At 36.3% G+C, this 20,374-nt stretch overlaps 2 long non-coding RNA genes across 5 annotated transcripts in view; one reads left to right on the top strand and one right to left on the bottom strand.

The window, feature by feature from the left end:
- The window catches only part of LOC123384970, a 476,510-nt gene that overhangs the window by 157,525 nt on the left and 298,611 nt on the right, over positions 1 to 20,374 (top strand). The window lies entirely within an intron of this gene.
- Positions 11,574 to 19,006, bottom strand: LOC123384971. Its single transcript, XR_006596844.1, has 2 exons — positions 18,877 to 19,006; positions 11,574 to 11,782 (listed from the first exon to the last, which is right to left on the bottom strand). It is a non-coding gene; the product is annotated as an uncharacterized LOC123384971 (long non-coding RNA).

The raw sequence follows: 20,374 nt of genomic DNA, 5'->3' as shown, positions 1-20,374 counted from the left end.
GTGATATCTGAGTGTGGTTTTGATCTGTATTTCCCTGATAAGGAGCGACGCTGAACATCTTTTCATGTGCCGGTTGGCCATCTAGATGTCTTCTTTAGAGAAGTGTCTATTCATGTTTTCTGCCCATTTCTTCACTGGGTTATTTGTTTTTCGGGCGTGGAGTTTGGTGAGCTCTTTATAGATTTTGGATACTAGCCCTTTGTCCGATATGTCATTTGCAAATATCTTTTTCCCATTCCGTTGGTTGCCTTTTAGTTTTGTTGGTTGTTTCCTTTGCTGTGCAGAAGATTTTATCTTCATGAGGTCCCAATAGTTCATTTTTTCTTTTAATTCCCTTGCCTTTGGGGATGTGTCAAGTAAGAAATTGCTACGACTGAGATCAGAGAGGTCTTTTCCTGCTTTCTCCTCTAGGGTTTTGATGGTTTCCTGTCTCACATTCAGGTCCTTTATCCATTTTGAGTTTATTTTTGTGAATGGTGTAATAAAGTGGTCTAGTTTCATTCTTCTGCATATTGCTGTCCAGTTCTCCCAGCACCATTTGTTAAAGAGACTGTCTTTTTTCCATTGGATGTTCTTTCCTGCTTTGTCAAAGATGAGTTGGCCAGACGTTTGTGGGTCTAGTTCTGGGGTTTCTATTCTATTCCATTGGTCTATGTGTCTGTTTTTGTGCCAATACCATGCTGTCTTGATGATGACAGCTTTGTAGTAGAGGCTAAAGTCTGGGACAGTGATGCCTCCTGCTTTGGTCTTCTTCTTCAAAATCACTTTGGCTCTTCGGGGCCTTTAGTGCTTCCATATGAATTTTAGGATTGCTTGTTCTAGCTTTGAGAAGAATGCTGGTGCAATTTTGATTGGGATTGCATTGAATGTGTAGATAGCTTTGGGTAGTATTGACATTTTGACAATATTTATTCTTCCAATCCATGAGCAGGGAATGTCTTTCCATTTCTTTAAATCTTTTTCAATTACCTTCATAAGCTTTCTATAGTTTTCAGCATACAGATCTTTTACATCTTTGGTTAGATTTATTCCTAGGTATTTTATGCTTCTTGGTGCAATTGTGAATGGGATCAGTTTCTTGATTTGTCTTTCTGTTGCTTCATTGTTAGTGTATAAGAATGCAACTGATTTCTGTACATTGATTTTGTATCCTGCAACTTTGCTGAATTCACGTATCAGTTCTAGCAGACTTTTGGTGGAGTCTGTTGGATTTTCCATGTATAATATCATGTCATCTGCAAAAAGTGAAAGCTTGACTTCATCTTTGCCAATTTTGATGCCTTTGATTTCCTTTTGTTGTCTGATTGCTGATGCTAGCACTTCCAACACTATGTTAAACAACAGCGGTGAGAGTGGACATTCCTGTCGAGTTCCTGATCTCAGGGGGAAAGCTCTCAGTTTTTCCCCATTGAGGATGAAAAGCTGAGGGCTTTTCATAAATGGCTTTTATGATCTTTAAGTATGTTCCTTCTATCCCTACTTTCTCGAGGGTTTTTATTAAGAAAGGATGCTGGATTTTGTCAAATGCTTTTTCTGCATCGATTGACAGGATCATATGGTTCTTATCTTTTCTTTTTTTAATGTGATTATCTTTTCTTATCTTTTCTTTTATCACGTTGATTGATTTGCCAATGTTGAACCAGCCCTGCATCCCAGGAATGAATCCCACTTGATCATGGTGAATAATTCTTTTTATAAGCTGTTGAATTCAATTTGCTAGTATTTTGTTGACAATTTTTGCATCCATATTCATCAGGGATATTGGGCTGTAGTTCTCTTTTTTTATTGGGTGTCTGTCTAGTTTTGGAATCAAAGTAATACTGGCTTCATAGAATGAGTCTGGAAGTTTTCCTTCCCTTTCTATTTTTTGGAGTAGCTTGAGAAGGATAGATATTATCTCTGCTTTAAATGTCTGGTAGAATTCCCCAGGGAAGCCATCTGGTCCTGGACTCTTATTTGTTGGGAGATTTTTGATAACTTATTCAATTTCTTCACTGGTTATGGGTCTGTTCAAGCTTTCTATTTCCTCCTGATTGAGTTTTGGAAGAGTGTGGGTGTTTAGGAATTTGTCCATTTCTTCCAGGTTGTCCAATTTGTTGGCATATAATTTTTCATAGTATTCCCTGATAATTGTTTGTATCTCTGAGGGATTGGTTGTCATAATTCCATTTTCATTCATGATTTTATCTATTTGAGTCATCTCCCTTTTCTTTTTGAGAAGCCTGGCTAGAGGCTTATCAATTTTGTTTATTTTTTCAAAAAACCAACTCTTGGCTTCATTGATCTGCTCTACAGTGTTTTTAGTTTCTATATTATTTATATCTGCTCTGATCTTTATTATTTCTCTTCTTCTGCTGGGTTTGGGGTGTCTTTGCTGCTCTGCTCTATTTCCTTTAGGTGTGCTGTTAGATTTTGTATTTGGGATTTTTCTTGTTTCTTGAGGTAGGCCTGGATTGCAATGTATTTTCCTCTCAGGACTGCCTTCGCTGCATCCCAAAATGTTTGGATTGTTGTATTTTCATTTTCGTTTGTTTCCATATGTTTTTAAATTTCTTCTCTAATTGCCTGGTTGACCCATTCATTCTTTAGTAGGGTGTTCTTTCACCTCCATGCTTTTGGAGGTTTTCCAGACTTTTTCCTGTGGTTTATTTCAAGCTTCAGAGCATTGTTGTCCGAAAGTATGAATGGTATGATCTCAATTCTTGTATACTTATGAAGGGCTGTTTTGTGACCCAGTATGTGACCTATCTTGGAGAATGTTCCTTGTGCACTCGAGAAGAAAGTATATTCTGTTGCTTTGGGATGCAGAGTTCTAAATATATCTGTCAAGTCCATCTGATCCAATGTATCATTCAGGGCCTTTGTTTCTTTATTGACCATGTGTCTAGATGATCTATCCATTGTTGTAAGTGGGGTATTAAAGTCCCCTGCAATTACGACATTCTTATCAACAAGGTTGCTTATGTTTGTGAGTAATTGTTTTATATATTTGGGGTCTCCTGTATTCAGCACATGGACATTTATAATTGTTAGTTCTTCTTGATGGATAGACTCTGTAATGATTATATAATGCCCTTCATCTCCTGTTACAGCCTTTAATTTAGAGTCTAGCTTGTCTGATATAAGTATGGCTACTCCAGCTTTCTTTTGACTTCCAGTAGCATGATAAATAGTTCTCCATCGCCTCACTTTCAATCTGAAGGTGTCCTCAGGTCTAAAAGGAGTCTCTTGTAGACAGCAAATAGATGGGTCTTGGTTTTTTTTTTTTTTTTTTTTTTATCCATTCTGATGCCCTATGTCTTTTGCTTGGTGCATTTAGTCCATTTACATTGTGTTATTATAGAAAGATACGGGTTTAGAGTCATTGTGATGTCTGTATGTTTTATGCTTGTAGCGATGTCTCTGGTACTTTGTCTCACAGGGTCCCCCTTAGGATCTCTTGTAGGGCTGGTTTAGTGGTGATGAATTTCTTCAGTTTTTGTTTGTTTGGGAAGACCTTTATCTCTCCTTCTATTCTAAATGACAGATTTGCTGGATAGAGGATTCTCAGCTGCATATTTTTCTGTTCATCACATTGAAGATTTCCTGCCATTCCTTTCTGGCCTGCCAAGTTTCAGTAGAGAGATTGGTCACAAGTCTTATACGTCTCCCTTTTTATGTTAGAGCACGTTTATCCCTAGCTGCTTTCAGAATTGTCTCTTTATCCTTGTACTTTGCCAGTTTCTTTATGATATGTCGTGCAGAAGATCAATTCAAGTTACATCTGAAGGGAGTTCTCTGCCTCTTGGATTTCAGTGCCTTTTTCCTTCCCCAGATCAGGGAAGTTCTCAGCTATTATTTCTTCAAGTACACCTTCAGCACCTTTCCCTCTCTCTTCCTCCTCTGGAATACCAATTATACGTAGATTATTTCTCTTTAGTGCATCACTTAGTTCTCTAATTTTCCCCTCATACTCCTGGATTTTCTGTTTTTCTCAGCTTCTTTTTTTTCCATAACTTTATCTTCTAGTTCACCTATTCTCTCCTCTGCCTCTTCAATCCGAGCTGTGGTCGTCTCCATTTTATTTTGCAGCTCATTAATAGCATTTTTTAACTCCTCCTGGCTGTTCCTTAGTCCCTTGATCTCTGTAGCAATAGATTCTCTGCTGTCCTGTATACTGTTTTCAAGCCCAGCGATTAATTTTATGACTATTATTCTAAATTCACTTTCTCTTATATTTAAATCGTTTTTGATCAGTTAGTTAGTTGTCGTTATTTCCTGGAGGTTTTTTTGAGGGGAATTCTTCTGTTTCGTCATTTTGGATAGTCCCTGGAGTGGTACAAAACTGCCAGGCACTTCCCCTGTGCTGTCTGGAATAACTTGCGTTGGTGGGCGGGGCGTAGTCAGACCTGATGTCTGCCCCCAGCCCACCGCTGGGGCCACAGTCAGACCAGTGTGTACCTTCTCTTCCCCTCTCCTAGGGGCGGGGTTCACTGTGGGGTGGCGTGGCCCGTCTGGGCTACTTGGACACTGCCAGGCTTGTGGTGCTAGGGATCTGGGGTATTAGCTGGTCTGGATTGGCAAGGTGCACAGGGGCGGGAGGGGGAGGCTCAGCTTGCTTTTCCATCTCCCCTTTCTTTCAGAGATCTGCTTCGGGAGGGGCCCTGCTGCACCAGGAGGGAGTCAGAGCTGCCACCAGAGGGATGGATCCACAGAAGCACAGCATTGGGTGTTTGCGCGGTGCAAGCAAGTTCCCTGGCAGGAATAGGTTCCCTTTGGGATTTTGGCTGCGGGATGGGCGAGGGAGATGGCGCTGGCGAGCACCTTGGTTCCCCGCCAAGCTGAGCTCTCTCATCCCGGGCTCAACAACTCTCCCTCCCGTTGTCCATTGCCCTCCAGCCCTCCCGTTCTCTGAGCAGAGCTGTTAACTTACAACCTTCCAGATGTTAAGTCCCGCTTGCTGTCAGAACACACTCCTTCTGGCCCTTCTGCTTTTGCAAGCCAGAGTCGGGGCCTCTGCTTGGCTGGCGGGGTGCCCCTCTGCCCCTGCTCCCTCCCGCCAGTCCCTGTAGCACGCACCGCCTCTTTGCCCTTCCTACCCTCTTCCGTGGGCCTCTCGTCTACGCTTGGCTTGGGAGAATCTGTTCTGCTAGTCTTTTGGCGATTTTCTGGGTTATGTAGGCAGGTGTGGGTGGAATCTAAGTGATCCGCAGGATGCGGTGAGCCCAGCGTCCTCCTAAGCCACCATCTTCCCTCTGTTTCACCTCTAATTAGAGAGGTCAGCTGTTGGGATGATAAGATGCATAAGGATGCGATAGGGTTGTTAGGCCCTCTTTCCCCGGGCTATGATTAATGAGTCTCTCCCTTTGACAATTCTCAATATTCTCACCACTGAGTACTGAGGCCTTCCACATTTTTTTTGTAAGTTACTTTATTAAAGCCACATTCCATTTCTCCTGGAGGAAAAAAAAAGTAAGAAGAACACATTTTGCTGTTGGTAAGACTTTGTACTTAAAGAAAAATAGATTTATTTCACTGATAGATTTCACATCTTCCTGTTGTTTTCTTTTTCTTTTTCTTTTTTTTTTTCTGGGATTGACAGAGGCACAAAATAATTTCATTATTGGTGACATCCTTTGTTAAAAGAAATGATGATAATTTCTATTAATATCTTCTGATTCCTTCGTTCCAGGAGAGTAGAGGAGCTGTTCATTTCTCAAGCAATGCTTATTACTAAATAACACTACTCCCTACCTAAGGCCACCCGGTTACGAGTTACCACTCATTCTCGAGTTCTCCTCCTCAGTCCTTGCTTTGCTCCTTCCTCCTCCTGACATAAAACTGTTCTCTAAACCTGAGGATTCCCTCCTTCTCTGGTCATTGGATAGTCAAGTAACCAAACCCAAGTTGTCATAGATAAATATCTTCTGATAGTTTTGTGTAGCCCTATAGGCAGACCTTGAGGATTGCTATGAATTAACCTGATTTGTTCCACAAGTAGGTTTTAAAACATTTCTCTCTAAGCAATCATAGGTAATCATGGACATTCTTAGTGTAATATATATATATATATATATATATATATATATATATATATCTCCATATTGATATTAAAGTGAAAAATATTTCCATTATGAAAAAATACTTACATTTATAAAACTATTAACACTCTACTTCTTTGCAGACACTTTGAATTAATGTTCACTGTTCTCAAGGCTGCTGTTTGCATTCTGCATGTACTTTCTAAGTTTTCCTCATTATTTTTAGACTCTCAGCAGTGGCATATGCATGGACCTTATAAATAATGATGATTCTAGGCACAGAAAAATATATAAGTAAAATTGTTGTATATATATAAAATATTTTGTTTACTATATTATAGAGTGCATGATTTGTGTTGTTTTCATTATTCAATGTACTCACTATGTCATTAGATCTCCCTCAGATGCTTTCTACAGGTCAGAATTTAAAAAGGTCAACAGGGAGTGACCCTGAGGTGATAGGTTTGTGGAATTTGAGAACAGGCATATAGGTGTACATCTAGGTTATATTAAGACTGATTAAATTACAGCTAACACATTTCAGAGTATACAGAATCTGCCTTACACAATTTTAGTTATATATTCTATTGCTAATTGAGTAATGATTATCTTTCTATTTGATACATTATGTATTTTGCATTATCTTTTTACAGCAGTGGGTTTTCAACCTGGAGTCCCTGCGTAGCAGCATCAGTTTTACCAGGGAACTTTTCAGAAAGGCAGGCCTTCATTGCTGCTCCAAACGCCAGACTGGAATGGGAAACCCAGGGATAGGTTTCCAACAATTTGTGTATTAACAAGCCCTCCAAGTTAATCTATTGCATGAAATTTGAGAACCACGGGTTTAGTGTTATCCAAATCTAAATTATCAAGTTTTTTTTTTTTTTTTCTGTGAAGAAAATCATTAATCTTTTTTTGGTTACTCTTTCTATCCTTTGAAATCCTATGTAAGACCATCTCTTTTATGAAATGTAGGTTTGAAAGTCTTGCATAAAAATCACTCCAAAGCATGAGAAGCCCTACGCAGTTAAAAATATAGCTGAAAACAGGTTTATTTTATTCCCAGAAGTTTATTTTTGTTTAATTTATAATCTTTAAGTGTAACCTTTTATTTCCAACAAGAACCCAAGTTACCCAACATTATCTACAGTATCCCATGCTTCAAGTATCTTTGTGTTCTCTTATCCCTACACTCTAATTGTCAGAGTCTACTCACCTAGCTGTTGATTTGGAAAAACTATATAGCTACAAGATAATTTATGGTTTCAAGTTAAGGAAAAGTGAAAATGCATCAAGATGATTATCTGAATCAAACTATCTACTTCTCCTTCCTACTAAAATTTATTAATATGTTAATACATATATGAGCATATTCATAAAGGTACTGAAAAGACAAGATGGTTGATTTCAAGGGAATTGCATATTACAGTAAATAAAAGAGCATGGAAAATGGTGTAGTTTAAGTACAAAAAACTAAAATAAGAGATTTTCTTCAAAGGATACCCTGAAATTTTTGAATTCAGAAGTCCTCAATTAAAGCAAGAAGGAGATCAGCAATTTAATCAGAATGTTAGTCAAACCATTCTTCTTCTATTAACACTGAACAGAAGTTAGCAATGGCATTTGTCTTCCAGGTAAAAACCACACCTAGATTCTAAACAAAGTCCTTGACCTTACTGGGAAATGTTGTAATATGAATTTTGGGGCTCAAGAAAATAGAAGAGCACATTTTGACATATTTTTTCATGGGGCATCCATAGAGGAAGAATAAAGGGAGATAGAAGGATGACATTCTGTTCTCTGAGGCAGTTGTACTGATAAACAAGATATTAGGAAAGACATTGAAATAGCTTACAAAGGCGCCTAAATGGCTCAGTGGAGCGTGAACCCTACTTAAGATTCTAACTCTCTCTTCCTCTGCTCCTCTCCTCCATTTGTGTTCTCTCTCATTATTTAAAATAATAGATAGATCAATAGATAGACCCATAGATAGATAGCTTACAGTCACCATAAGATAAGGAAACAAGCTTGTTCAACCCCACATCTTGTCTCTCCCCAACAATGGCTAGAAGCAGGCCGCTGACATCCGTGCTGGTTATTAAAATCTTCTGTTTCAACATAAAACCCAACCTACCATGCTATGCTTTAGGATGTTGAAGCTGGGGCTCTGCAAATGACAAAGTTACTGTGCCAGCTGGCTCCCTCATAAAATTTTCCATTGTGGGGTTCTGAATAGACATTGTGATGCCAGAAAGACGTGACTGGCAATTTTCTTTGAGCTTCTAGTTCCCCACCTTGTCACCCCAAAATAATTTTTCACTCTTTAGTGCAACAAAATGCCCACTCAGAGATATGAAAGCCACTTAGGTAGCATTCCTTCTTAGTGATTGGGATCCCAGCAACATGGAAATCCTCCTCTAACTCTATCAATAGAAGAATGGATTGAAACTTGTGGGTATGTGCAACAGAACACTACACACAACTGAAAAAGAATTGACAACTGCCACATGGGTAAATCATACAGACATTTTGTTGAGTGAAAGAAACTAGATATAAAATATATATTCAATTTGTATTTAGTTCAGGAATAGACAGAAATAATCTATGTTGACAAAGGTCATAATAGTGTTTTCTTCCACAGGATATGTAAGGCAAGGAGCATGTAGGAAACATCTGGAGTTTTGAAAATATGTTGTAAATATTTATGTGAGTGGTAGTTGTACAGGTACCTACATATGTAAAATGGAGTGGGTTAACTGTGCTCTGTGTTTATAATTAGTAGACTTTATGCACTGATGCATATATATATATATATATATATAGCCACAAAATCAAGACAAAATAAAATAATTATTATAAGTAGTATGGCTTATGTGTTCACACTGGATTACAAATATAAATGGAAGGAGTCAACACTAGGGGAAGTAGTTCCAAACTCAAAAATCCCAAGGAAAGTAGAATGATATTGAAAATGTAAAACAAATAAATCTCAGGAGGGCACCTAGGTGGCCAAGTTGGTTAAGCGTCTGACTCTTGATTTCAGTTCAGGTCACGATCTCATGATTTATGACATCATGCCCCACATTGGGCTCTCTCTCCCTCTCTCTCTGTCCCTCCCCGTCTTGTACTCTCTCTCCTTCTCTCTGTCACAATAAATAAACATTTGAAAAAATTAACTAAAGAAAACACAAAAGATTATCATATACTCAGACATGTTCAAGTGGTTATTAGTTCTATATTTTGCCCCACTCTTGAATGCTAGTTCATAATGGATGTAGAATCATTGTTTCAAAACCAAATTGAGTTAAAATGTTTAAAGGAGTGTGATTGAAACAGACGAAAAAAACTAAGCCAAAATATATATTTTATAAGAAGTAATGGTAAGAAAATATCATGAAAATAAATGTAAGATTATCAATTTACCATAGACTAAAGCCTTAAAAACAATTATATATTACTATTTATGACAAACAAGTAGATGGTAGAGTGGAGGATATGGAGCAAAATGATGCTGTAGTTTATAGTTATGAATTCAAAGTATTGAAAGAATGTAAACTTAAATATGTTCTTAATGTATAAGTCAAAGAATAGGAATAGATATATAGAGCTTTGAGAGGGAAAAAGAGAAAGAGGAAGGGAGAGAGAGACTTAAGAAAAAGACATCTCAAACAATTCAAATAACTATGAGAGGGAATGTAAGAATAACATGAAAAAGTAAGAGAAAACAGTTACCAAAAATAATTTCAGAGATCATGTGTGAACTGGTTATATTTTCATACTACATTCTGAGACTTTTAAGAAAGGTTAAAAATAAAATTAAAAAAACAACAGGCAAAAATTCAGCCAAATTCTATGTATAAGGATTATAAAACAAACGAAATGACCCAGAAAGGTTAAGAATACAGAACCAGAAAAATATATACCAGGCAGAAATTAAAAAAAAAGAGGGCAGATGCATAAATATGACTATCAGGCAGTAGAAGCCAAGGTGAAATCTTTTTGTTTGTTCCTGTATCCAGTGGTAAATACTTTACGTGAAAATGGAATGTAAATCTCCACAAGCTTGACATGTCATCACACATTGATTATACTTAAACATACATGCTTTAAAAATACCAGAGTACAGGGACGCCTGGGTGGCTCAGTTGGTTGAGTATCCAACTTTGGCTCAGGTCATGATCTTGTGGTTTGTGGGTTCGAGCCCCACATCAGGCACTGTGCTGACAGCTTAGAACCTGGAGCCTGCTTCAAGTTCTGTGTCTCCCTCTCTCTGTGCCCCTCACCCACTCATCCTCCGTCTCTCTCTCAAAAATAAATAAACATTAAAAATTTTTTTTAAATCAGAATATAGTTGACATACAGTGTTATATTAGTTTTAGGTGTACAAGAGTGATTTGACGTTTCTATACATTATGCTATGCTCACCACAATAAGTGTAGTTACCATCTGTCACCATACAACAATATTGCAACATTACTGACTATATTCCCTATCCTGTTCTTTTCATTTATGTGACTTATTTATTTTATAAATGAAAGTTTATAGCTTTTAATCCCCTTTTCCTATTTTGCCAATTACCTACCCATCTCACCTCACTTTTTATGCAAACTGAATAAAAGTACCAGTTTATTCTCTATTTAGAATTCTGGTTCCATTTTTTTGCATGTTTGTTTTATTTTTTTAGATTCCACATATAAGTAGAAATCATATGGTATTTGTCTTTCTGTGTCTGACTAATGTACCTTAGCATAATACCATTTAGGTCCACCCATGTTATTGCAAATGGCAAGGTGAAATATTAAAAAGGACAAATAAATATTTTATGTTGAGAGAAGTCATAGTCTACTCAGCAAACATTAGACTTTATCAACCTATGAAACTAACTTTGAAATAAATTACAATAATAGAAAATGGCATGTGAAATTGACAAAAACACAATATTGGTAAGAGAAAAGTTTAAACCCTCTCTCTCAGCAAAAGCTCATGAAAAGCAAAAATATTTAAAAGCTTATGAAAATTTCAGTAAAAATTTTTTTCAAATGAAATATGTACATATGATTTATGATATGCATATTTTATGTGTATATATTTATACTTATATAAATGTATAACCAAACTTACATACTACATTCAAAATATTTATTAAAGTTAATGATGAATGTAATCAATAAAGACAATAAATTACAAAAATAAGAATTTTACAGATGATAATCTTTTGCACTGTACTTTTAAAAGTGTAGTTAATAGACTAGCACAATTAGAATATCTTAGGAACTTACTAGAAATGCACATTGTTCATCCTTACTCCATATATGCTGAATCAGAAGCTGGGGGAGAAGCTGAGTAATCTATATTTTAATGATCTCTCCAAGTAAAAGGAAGAAAAGGAAGGAAGGAAGGAAGAGAAGTGAGAGAAATTCACCCTTTTCCCAATATTGAAAAATTCTCTTCGAAATGTAAAATGTTCACCTTTAAGACAATTACTGAATTAATAAAGAAGTTGATATTAAAACCATTTTAAATAAATGATATGGAGAAATGAGATTACTGAATTTTGAAGTCTCTGGGCTATGGTTAACTTTACTAAGAAAAATAGGCAGATTTGGATTCATTTATGGGAAAAACAGTATTGAAAATGAATTAGGAAAATGGTTTCAAAATATTAGAGAAAAAAAGCCAATTTTAAAAATACAGAGAAAACATACATTAAAAATAAATGAAAGATAAAAGCAGGATAGTTGGGTCCTCTGACTGCATATTTCCTGAAAAGACCAAGAAAGTAAATAGTTATGAAGTGGTATTAAGATCAAAGGCAGAACATATATAATCAATATTAGTGGCTTTTGTTTTTGACAGTGTGACAGACTGAATGTCCTTACAAAGACCATGTGACACTAACAAAAACAAGTAGCAACAATAATAACAAATCCTAGAAATATTATCAAACAGTTTATTACTTCACTTCAGATAAAAACTCTTGGAAAGAATTTCTCCTCACTGCCTCTAATTTCAGTACTTATTTAAACCCACATAGGTCACGTATCCATTCTCACCACTCCACCAAATGTATTGATTTTTCACCAGTAACTTCCCTGTAAATCTACTCAACCAGTAAATCTACTCGTCCATTCTCATGCTTCTTACTTCACCTGTGAACTAAATCTAACATTGGTGGCCACTTTTCTTACTGAAAAACCTTTTCCTCACTTAACTTGCAGGATACCACACTGTCTCAGGTTTCCTCCTTTATTCTGGTTGCCTTCTCAGTCTCCTTTCTAGTTCCTCTTTTTATTACTCCAGTGTATAATGTGGGTATGCTGGCTGTAAGTTTAAGAGCCATCTTTCTTTAGTGTTTCATCAATTTATTTTATTATTTTTTTAAGTTTATTTGTTTTTTTAAATATAGTTTATTGTCAAATTGGCTTACATACAACACCCAGTTGCTCATCACAAGTGCCCTCCTTAATGCCCATCACCCACTTTACCCTCTCCCCCGCCTCATCAACCCTCAGTTTGTTCTCTGTATTTAAGAGTCTCTTATGGTTTGCCTCCCTCCCCCTCTCTTTGTGACTATTTTCCCTCCTACCCTTCCTCCATGGTCTTCTGTCAAGTTTCTCAAGATCTGCCTATGAGTGAAAGCATATGATATCTGTCTTTCTTTGACTTATTTCACTTAGCATAATACCCTCCGGTTCCATCCATGTTGCTGCAAATGGCATGATTTTATTCTTTCTCAGTGCCAAGTTGTATTCCATTGTATATATAAACCATATCTTCTTTATCCATTCATCAGCTGATGGATATTTAGGTTCTTTCCATAATTTTGCTATTGTTGAAAGCTCTGCTATAAACATAGGGTTACATGTGCCCCTATGCATCAGCACTCCTGTAACCGCTGGGTAAATTCCTAGCAGAGCTATTGATGGGTCATTGGGTAGTTCTATTTTTAATTTTTTGAGGAACCTCCACACTGTTTTCCAGAGTGGCTCCACCAGTTTGCATTTCCGCCAACAGTGCAGGAGGGTTCCTGTTTCTCCACATCCTTGCCAGCATCTATAATTTCCTGATTTGTTCATGTTAGCCACTCTGAGTGGTGTGAGGTAGTATCTCAGTGTGGCTTTGATTTGTATTTCCCTGATGATGTGACGTTGAGCATAATTTCATGTGTCTGTTGGCCATCTGATGTCTTCTTTAGAAAGGTGTATATTCATGTCTTCTGCCCATTTCTTCACAGGATTATTTGTTTTTCAGGTGTGGACTTTGGTGAGTTCTTTATAGATTTAGATACTAGCCCTTTATCTGATATGTCATTTGCAAATATCTTTTCCCATTCTATCAGTTGCCTTTTAGTTTTGTTGATTGTTTCCTTCATTGTGCAGAAGCTTTTTATCTTGATGAGGTCCCAGTAGTTCATTTTGCTTTTATTTCCCTTGCCTTCAGAGACTTGTTGAGTAAGAAATTGCTGCAGCTGAGGTCAAAGAGGTTGTTGTCTGCTTTCTCCTCTAGGGTTTTGATAGTTTCCTGTCTCACATTGATGTCTTTCATCCATTTTGAGTTTATTTTTGTGTACAGTGTAAGAAAGTGGTCTAGTTTTATTCTTCTACATGTTGCTGTCCAGTTCTCCCAGCACCATTTGCTAAAGAGACTGTCATTTTTCTATTAGATACTCTTTTCTGCTTTGTCAGAGATTAGTTGGCCATTCATTTGTGGGTCCAATTATGGGTTCTCTATTCTATTCCATTGATTTATGTGTCTTTTTTTGTGCCAATATTATACTGTCTTGATGATTACAGCTTTGTAGTAGAGGCAAAGTCTGGGATTGTGATGCCTCCCACTTTGGTTTTCTTCTTCAGTATTACTTTGGCTATTCGGGGTCTTTTGTGGTTCCATACAAACTATAGGACTTTTTGTTCTAGCTTCAAGAAGAATGCTGGTGCAATTTTTATTGGGATTGGATTAAATGTGTAGATTGCTTGGGATAGTACTGACATTTTAACAACACTTATTCTTCCAGTCTATGAGCATGGAATGTTTTTCTATTTCTTTGTGTCTTCTTCAATTCCTTCATAAGCTTTCTATAGTTCTCAGCATATAGATCTTTTACATCTTTGGTTAGGTTTATTCCTAGCTATTTTATGGTTCGTGGTGCAGTTGTAAACGGGATCAGTTTCTTTATTTCTCTTTCTGTTGCTTCATAATTGGTGTACAAAAATGCAACTGATTTCTGTACATTGATTTTTTACGCTGTGACTTTGCTGAATTCATGTATCAGTTCTAGCATTCTTTTGGTGGAGTCTTTCAGGTTTTCCACCTAGAGTATCATGTTATCTGCGAAAAGTGAAAGTTTGATGTCCTCTTTGCCAATTTTGATACCTTTGATTTCCTTTTGTTGTCTGATTGCTGATGCTAGGGCTTCCAACCCTATGTTAAACAACAGTGATGAGAGTGGACATCCCTGTCAAGTTCCTGATCTCAGGGGGAAAGCTCTCAGTTTTTCCCCACTGAGGATGATACTAGCTGTGGGCTTTTCATATATGGCTTTTATTATGTTATGATGTTTAGGTATGTTCCTTCTATCCCTACTTTCTTGAGGGTTTTTATTAAGAAAGGATGCTCTATTTTGTCAAATGCTTTTAAGCATCTACTGACAGGGCCGTATGGCTCTTATCCTTTCTTTTATTAATGTGATGTATCACATTGATTGATTTGCGAATATTGAAACAGACCTGCAGCCAGGAATGAATCCCACTTGATCATGATGAATAATTCTTTATATATGTTGTTGAATTCAATTTGCTAGTATCTTGTTGAGAATTTTTGCATCCATGTTCATCAAGGATATTTGCCTGTAGTTCTCCTTTTTGTTTCTGGGGTCTCTGTCTGGTTTGGGAATCAAAGTAATGCTAACTTCATAGAATGTGTCCAGAAGTTTTCCTTCCATTTCTGTTTTTTGGAACAGCTTGAGAAAGATAGGTATTAACTTTGCTTTAAATGTCTAGTAGAATTCCCCAGGGAAGCCATCTGGTCCAGGACTCTAATTTGTTGGGAGATTTTTTATAAATGATTCAGTTTCTTTACCAGTTAGGAATCTGTTCAAATTTTCTATTTCTTCCCATTTGAGTTTGGTAGTGTGTGGGTGTTTAGGACTTTGTCCATTTCTTCCAAGTTGTCCAGTTTGTTGGCATATATTTCATAGTATTCGCTGATAATTGGTTGTATTTCTCAGGGTTTGGTTGTAATAAATCCATTTTCATTTGTGATTTTATCTATTTGGGTCCTCTCTCTTTTCTTTTGAAAAGGCTGGCTAGAGGTTTTATCAATTTTCTTTATTTTTTCCAAAAACCAGCTCTTAGTTTCATTGATCTGTTCTACTGTTGTTGTTGTTGTTGTTGTTGTTGTTGTTGTTGTTGGATTCTATATTGTTTATTTCCGCTCTAATCTGTATTATTTCTCTTCTTCTGCTGGATTTGGGGTTTCTTTGCTGTTCTGCTCTAGAAGCAGAACTTAGAAGCAGTTCCTTTAGGTATGCTGTTAGATTTTGTATTTGGGATTTTTCTTGTTTCTTGAGATAGACTTGGATTGCAATGTATTTTCCTCTTAAGACTACCTTTGCTGCATCCCAAAGGGTTTAGATTGTTGTCTTTTCATTTTCATTTGTTTCTGTATATTTTTTTAATTTTTTTAATTGCCTGGTTGACCCATTCATTCTTTAGTAGGATGTTCTTTAACCTCCATGCATTTGGAGGTTTTCCAAACTCTTTCCTGTGGTTGATTTCAAGTTTCGTAGCATTGTGATCTGAAAGTGTGCATGGTATGATCTGAATTCTTTTATATTTATTGAGGGCTGTTTTGTGACCCAGTATGTGATTTATCTTGGAGAATGTTCCATGTGCATGTGAGAAGAATGTATATTCTGCTGCTTTAGGATTTAAAGTTATGAATATATCTGTCAAGTCTATCTGGTCCAGTGTATCATTCAGGGCCATTGTTTCTTTACTGATTTTCTGCCTAGATGATCTGTCTATTGTTGTAAGTGGAGTATTAAAGTCCTCTGCAATTACCACTTTCTTACCAGTAAGATTGCTTATGTATGTGATTAATTGTTTTATATATTTGGGTGCCTCCAAATTTGGTGCATAGACATTATAACAGTTAGTTCTTCTTGATGGATAGGTGCCCATATTTATTATATAATACCCTTCTTCATCTCTTGTTACAGCCTTTTGTTTAAAATCGAGTTTTTCTGCTATAAGTATGGTTACTGCAGCTTTCTTTTGGTATCTAGTAGCATGATAGATGGTTCTCCATGCCCTCACTTTCAATCTGAAGGTGTTCTCAGGTCTAAAATGGGTCTCTTGTAGACAGAAAACAGATGGATCTTGTTTTTGTTTTTGTTTTTTATCCATTCTGATACCCTGTGTCTTTTGATTGGAGCATTTAGTCCATTTAAATTCAGTGTTATTATTGAAAGATATGGTTTTAGAGTCATTGTGTTATCTGTAGGTTTCATGCTTGTAATGATGTCTCATGTCCTTTTTGGTACTTGCAGCATTTCACTCACAGAGTCCCCCTTAGGATCTCTTGTAGGGCTGGTTTAGTGGTGATGAATTCCTTCAGTTTTTGTTTTGGAAGACCTTTATCTCTCTTTCTATTCTGAATGACAGGCTTGCTGGATAAAGGATCTTGGCTGCCTATTTTTCCTGTTCATCACATTGAAAATTTCCTGCCACTCCTTTGTTGCCTGCTATGTTTCAGTAGATAGGTCTGCTACTACCATTATGTGTCTACCCTTGTATGTTAAGGCCCATTTATTCCTAGCTGCTTTCAGAATTCTCTCTTTATCTTTGTATTTTGCCAGTTTCACTATGGTATATCATGCAGAAGATCGATTCAAGTTACATCTGAAGGGAGTTCTCTGTGCCTCCTGGATTTCAATGTTTGTTTCTGTCCCCAGATTGGGGAAGTTCTCAGCTATGATTTGTTCAAATACACCTTCAGCCCCTTTCTATTCTTCTTCTGGAACTCCTATGATGTGGATATTGTTCTGTTTCATTGAGTCACTTAATTCTCTAATTTTCCCCTCATGATCCAGAATTTTTTATCTCTTTTTCTCAGCTCGTTCTTTTTCCATAATTTTATCTTATAATTCACCTATTCTCCCTTCTACCTCTTCAATCCTTGCTGTGACCACCTCTATTTTATTTGCACCTCATATATAGCATTTTTCAATTCATCATTACTATTTTTTAGTTCCTTGGTCTCTACAGCAATAGATTCTCTGCTGTCTTCTATGCTTTTTTCAAGCCCAGAAATTAATCTTATGACTATTATTCTAAATTCTTGTTCAGTTATATTGTTTATATCTGTTTTGATCAATTATTTAGCTATCATTTCGTCCTGACATTTCTTTTGAGGAGAATACTTCCATTTCATCATTTTGACTACTTTTCTGTCTCTTATGTGTTTTAAAAGCTTGTTATGTGCCCTGAACCTGCGAGCATTACTATATTAAAGAGGAGTCATACACTGTCCAGGGCCTAACCCTTTAGGAGATGCTTTTTGGAGAGTATTACTTGCTCTCTGTTGTGACTTTGGTTATCTCCCTACTTGTAGTGATGTTTTGGACCCTCCACCAGGTGTGCTGTGATTTGTTTATTGAAGTAGCCCTATAGCCTGTTAGGTTGTCCTGGCAGTTCCCTGGAAGCACAACTGTCTCTTTTCCTCCCAGAATTTTGGGATTCAAACTCCTTGTGCTTTAACTTCTTTGTTTGAGAGAAGAGGGAAGTTTGGATCCCCCTGCTTCTCTGCCATGTTGGCCCCTCCTCCAATGTTTATTTGTTTTTGAGAGAGAGAGAGAAAGAGACAAAGCATGAACCTCGTGGGGGCAGAGAGAGAAGGAGACACAAAATCTGAAGCAGGCTCCAGGCTCTGAGCTGTCAATACAGAGCCTGATGCAGGGCTCAAACTCATAAACCATGAGATCATGACCTGAGCCGAAGTCATATACTCAACCGACTGAGCCACCCAGGCGCCCAAGTGTTTCATCAATTTAAATGTTCTAATAACCGGTGTTCTTTTAACCTATATATCTATGTTTATGTAGATTATATATGGCCTGGACCAGCACTAGGAATTGCTAATATTCAGCTATCTTCTTGTTTCTTCCACTTGAATTTTTAATGCATCCAGAACAGACCTCCTTGGATTATCCCTAACCCTACTCATTATACATTATTTTAAATTATGCCAACGCTATAGTCTTCCATCTATTTAGGATACTCACTTCAAAATCTTCCCTAACTTTCCTCTTATCTATAAATCAGCAAATCCTGGCTTTTGTACTTTCCAAATATATCCAGAGTCTGACCACCTCTTACAATCTCCATTACAAGCACATATTCCAAACTATCATATTCTTTCTCCTGAAAAGTCTCAGTGGCATCTTTAATATAATTGTTTCTTCCTTTTTCTTGCTTTTAACCTATTCTCATAGAAAATCAAAGTCTTTTCTATGAACTACTTGACTTTGAATTGACTTCTCATTACCACTATGATTTCAACTCCTAATACTTATATTAATAAAAACCAAAATAATATTAGTAACAGTGATAATAATTATCAATATAATTCTATATGCCAGCTGAAATATTAAGTGCTTTATATATATTAGCTCCTTTAATGACCATGGAAGTCCCATGAGGCAAGTTTTAGTATCTCTACTGTATAAGGGAGGAAAATGAGTCTCATGAGTCAATAGTAAGTGTCAATTTTATATGAGAGAATCTGATTCTAATATCTGCATTCTTAACTCTGCTTACTATATCCCTCATTTAGTCTGCTCAGGATGTGTGCTTACCTCATGACTCAAGAATTCTCCTCTGATGTATGTATTGAAATAAAGTGTGTCAAAAATTCACATGGAGGAATATATAAAAACATCCATAGTATTCTTCTCAATTGTCAACTCCTGGAATTAATCTGAAATTTCATCAACAAGAGAATGGATAAATGAATTGTGCTCTGTTCATGTACCCAAAATATCCTACTGCTATTAAAATGAATAAACTGGAGCTATTGATTTGCACATAAAGTTTACAAACAAAATATGAAGCAATAAAAAGACAGTTGGAAAACAATATATACATCATGATATATTTATATATGGCTTAAAAACTGGCAAGACAATTCTCCATGTAGTTTATAGATACACATATCTTCATAAAACTATAAAGGCATGAAAAAGAATGACAAACAGGAAGTTAACTATAGGAGTTACTTTGATCTGGGTTAGGGAAGAGAATGAAAACAGGAAGGGTTCACAAGAAGTGCCAACAATATTGGTCATATGTCTGCCTTAAACTGGGACATATGCCTATGAATGTGTATTATGTTGATCTTTATTCCTTTTTGTATCTATGAAATAATTTATAATACCAATTTTGAAAGTGAAATAATCCTATCAGTAAAGAAAATAAATGGTGGCGATACAAATAACTGTATATTAATATATCTGAGGGGCGACTGGGTGGTACAGTCAGTTGGGTGTCCAACTTCAGCTTAGGTCATGATCTCACAGTTAGTGAGTTTGAGCCCTGTGTCGGGCTCTGTACTGACAGCACAGAGCCTGGAGCTGCTTAGGATTCTATGTCTCCCTCTCTCTGTGCCACTCCCCCACTCATATGCTCTTGCTCTCTCTCTCCAGCTCTCTGTCTCTCAAAAATAAGTAAACATAAAAGGGAATTGTATCTAAAATGTCAAATGCATGATTTTATATAAAAATGTTTATCAAATAGGCTCAGGGGGATATAGGAACCTCAGATATAGGTTATGACATTAAAATAAAGTTAGAAGAAACATCTATTAAAACTTGGGCAAGTTTGATATTCTCCCTGTGCTTCTTTTCCATATTTGTCAAGTGGGGATGAGGATATCTACAGATAGGGTTGTTGTATTCAATGATTTAATATTTTTTAATCACTTATAAAGGTATTGGGTACATATTAAACACTATGGAAATCTTATTTATTATTATTATTATTATTATTACTAATGTGTACAAATACATGAAGTACCATCATTCAAAAGATTAAAAATGGAGACAACTACCTGAAGAGAAATGCTCAATAAATTATAGATGATCCATATCAAGAAGTAATATGCAACATGAAAGTGTAGACAATGGTTTTTAGTATACTTAAGCAAAAATATCAAGGCATTGGTGTCAATCAAATAAAATAAACTATTTGTATATACATATGTGTGTATAAGTATATTCACACAAAAATATGTGTATATACATAAAATTAATAAAAACATGTTTTATAGAATGTGTACTATCTATATTTAAAAATTTT

The sequence above is a fragment of the Felis catus genome, chromosome B1, assembly GCF_018350175.1.
Source record: "Felis catus isolate Fca126 chromosome B1, F.catus_Fca126_mat1.0, whole genome shotgun sequence".
Taxonomy (NCBI): Eukaryota; Metazoa; Chordata; class Mammalia; order Carnivora; family Felidae; genus Felis; species Felis catus.
This window is presented reverse-complemented; position numbering and strand designations above follow the sequence as displayed.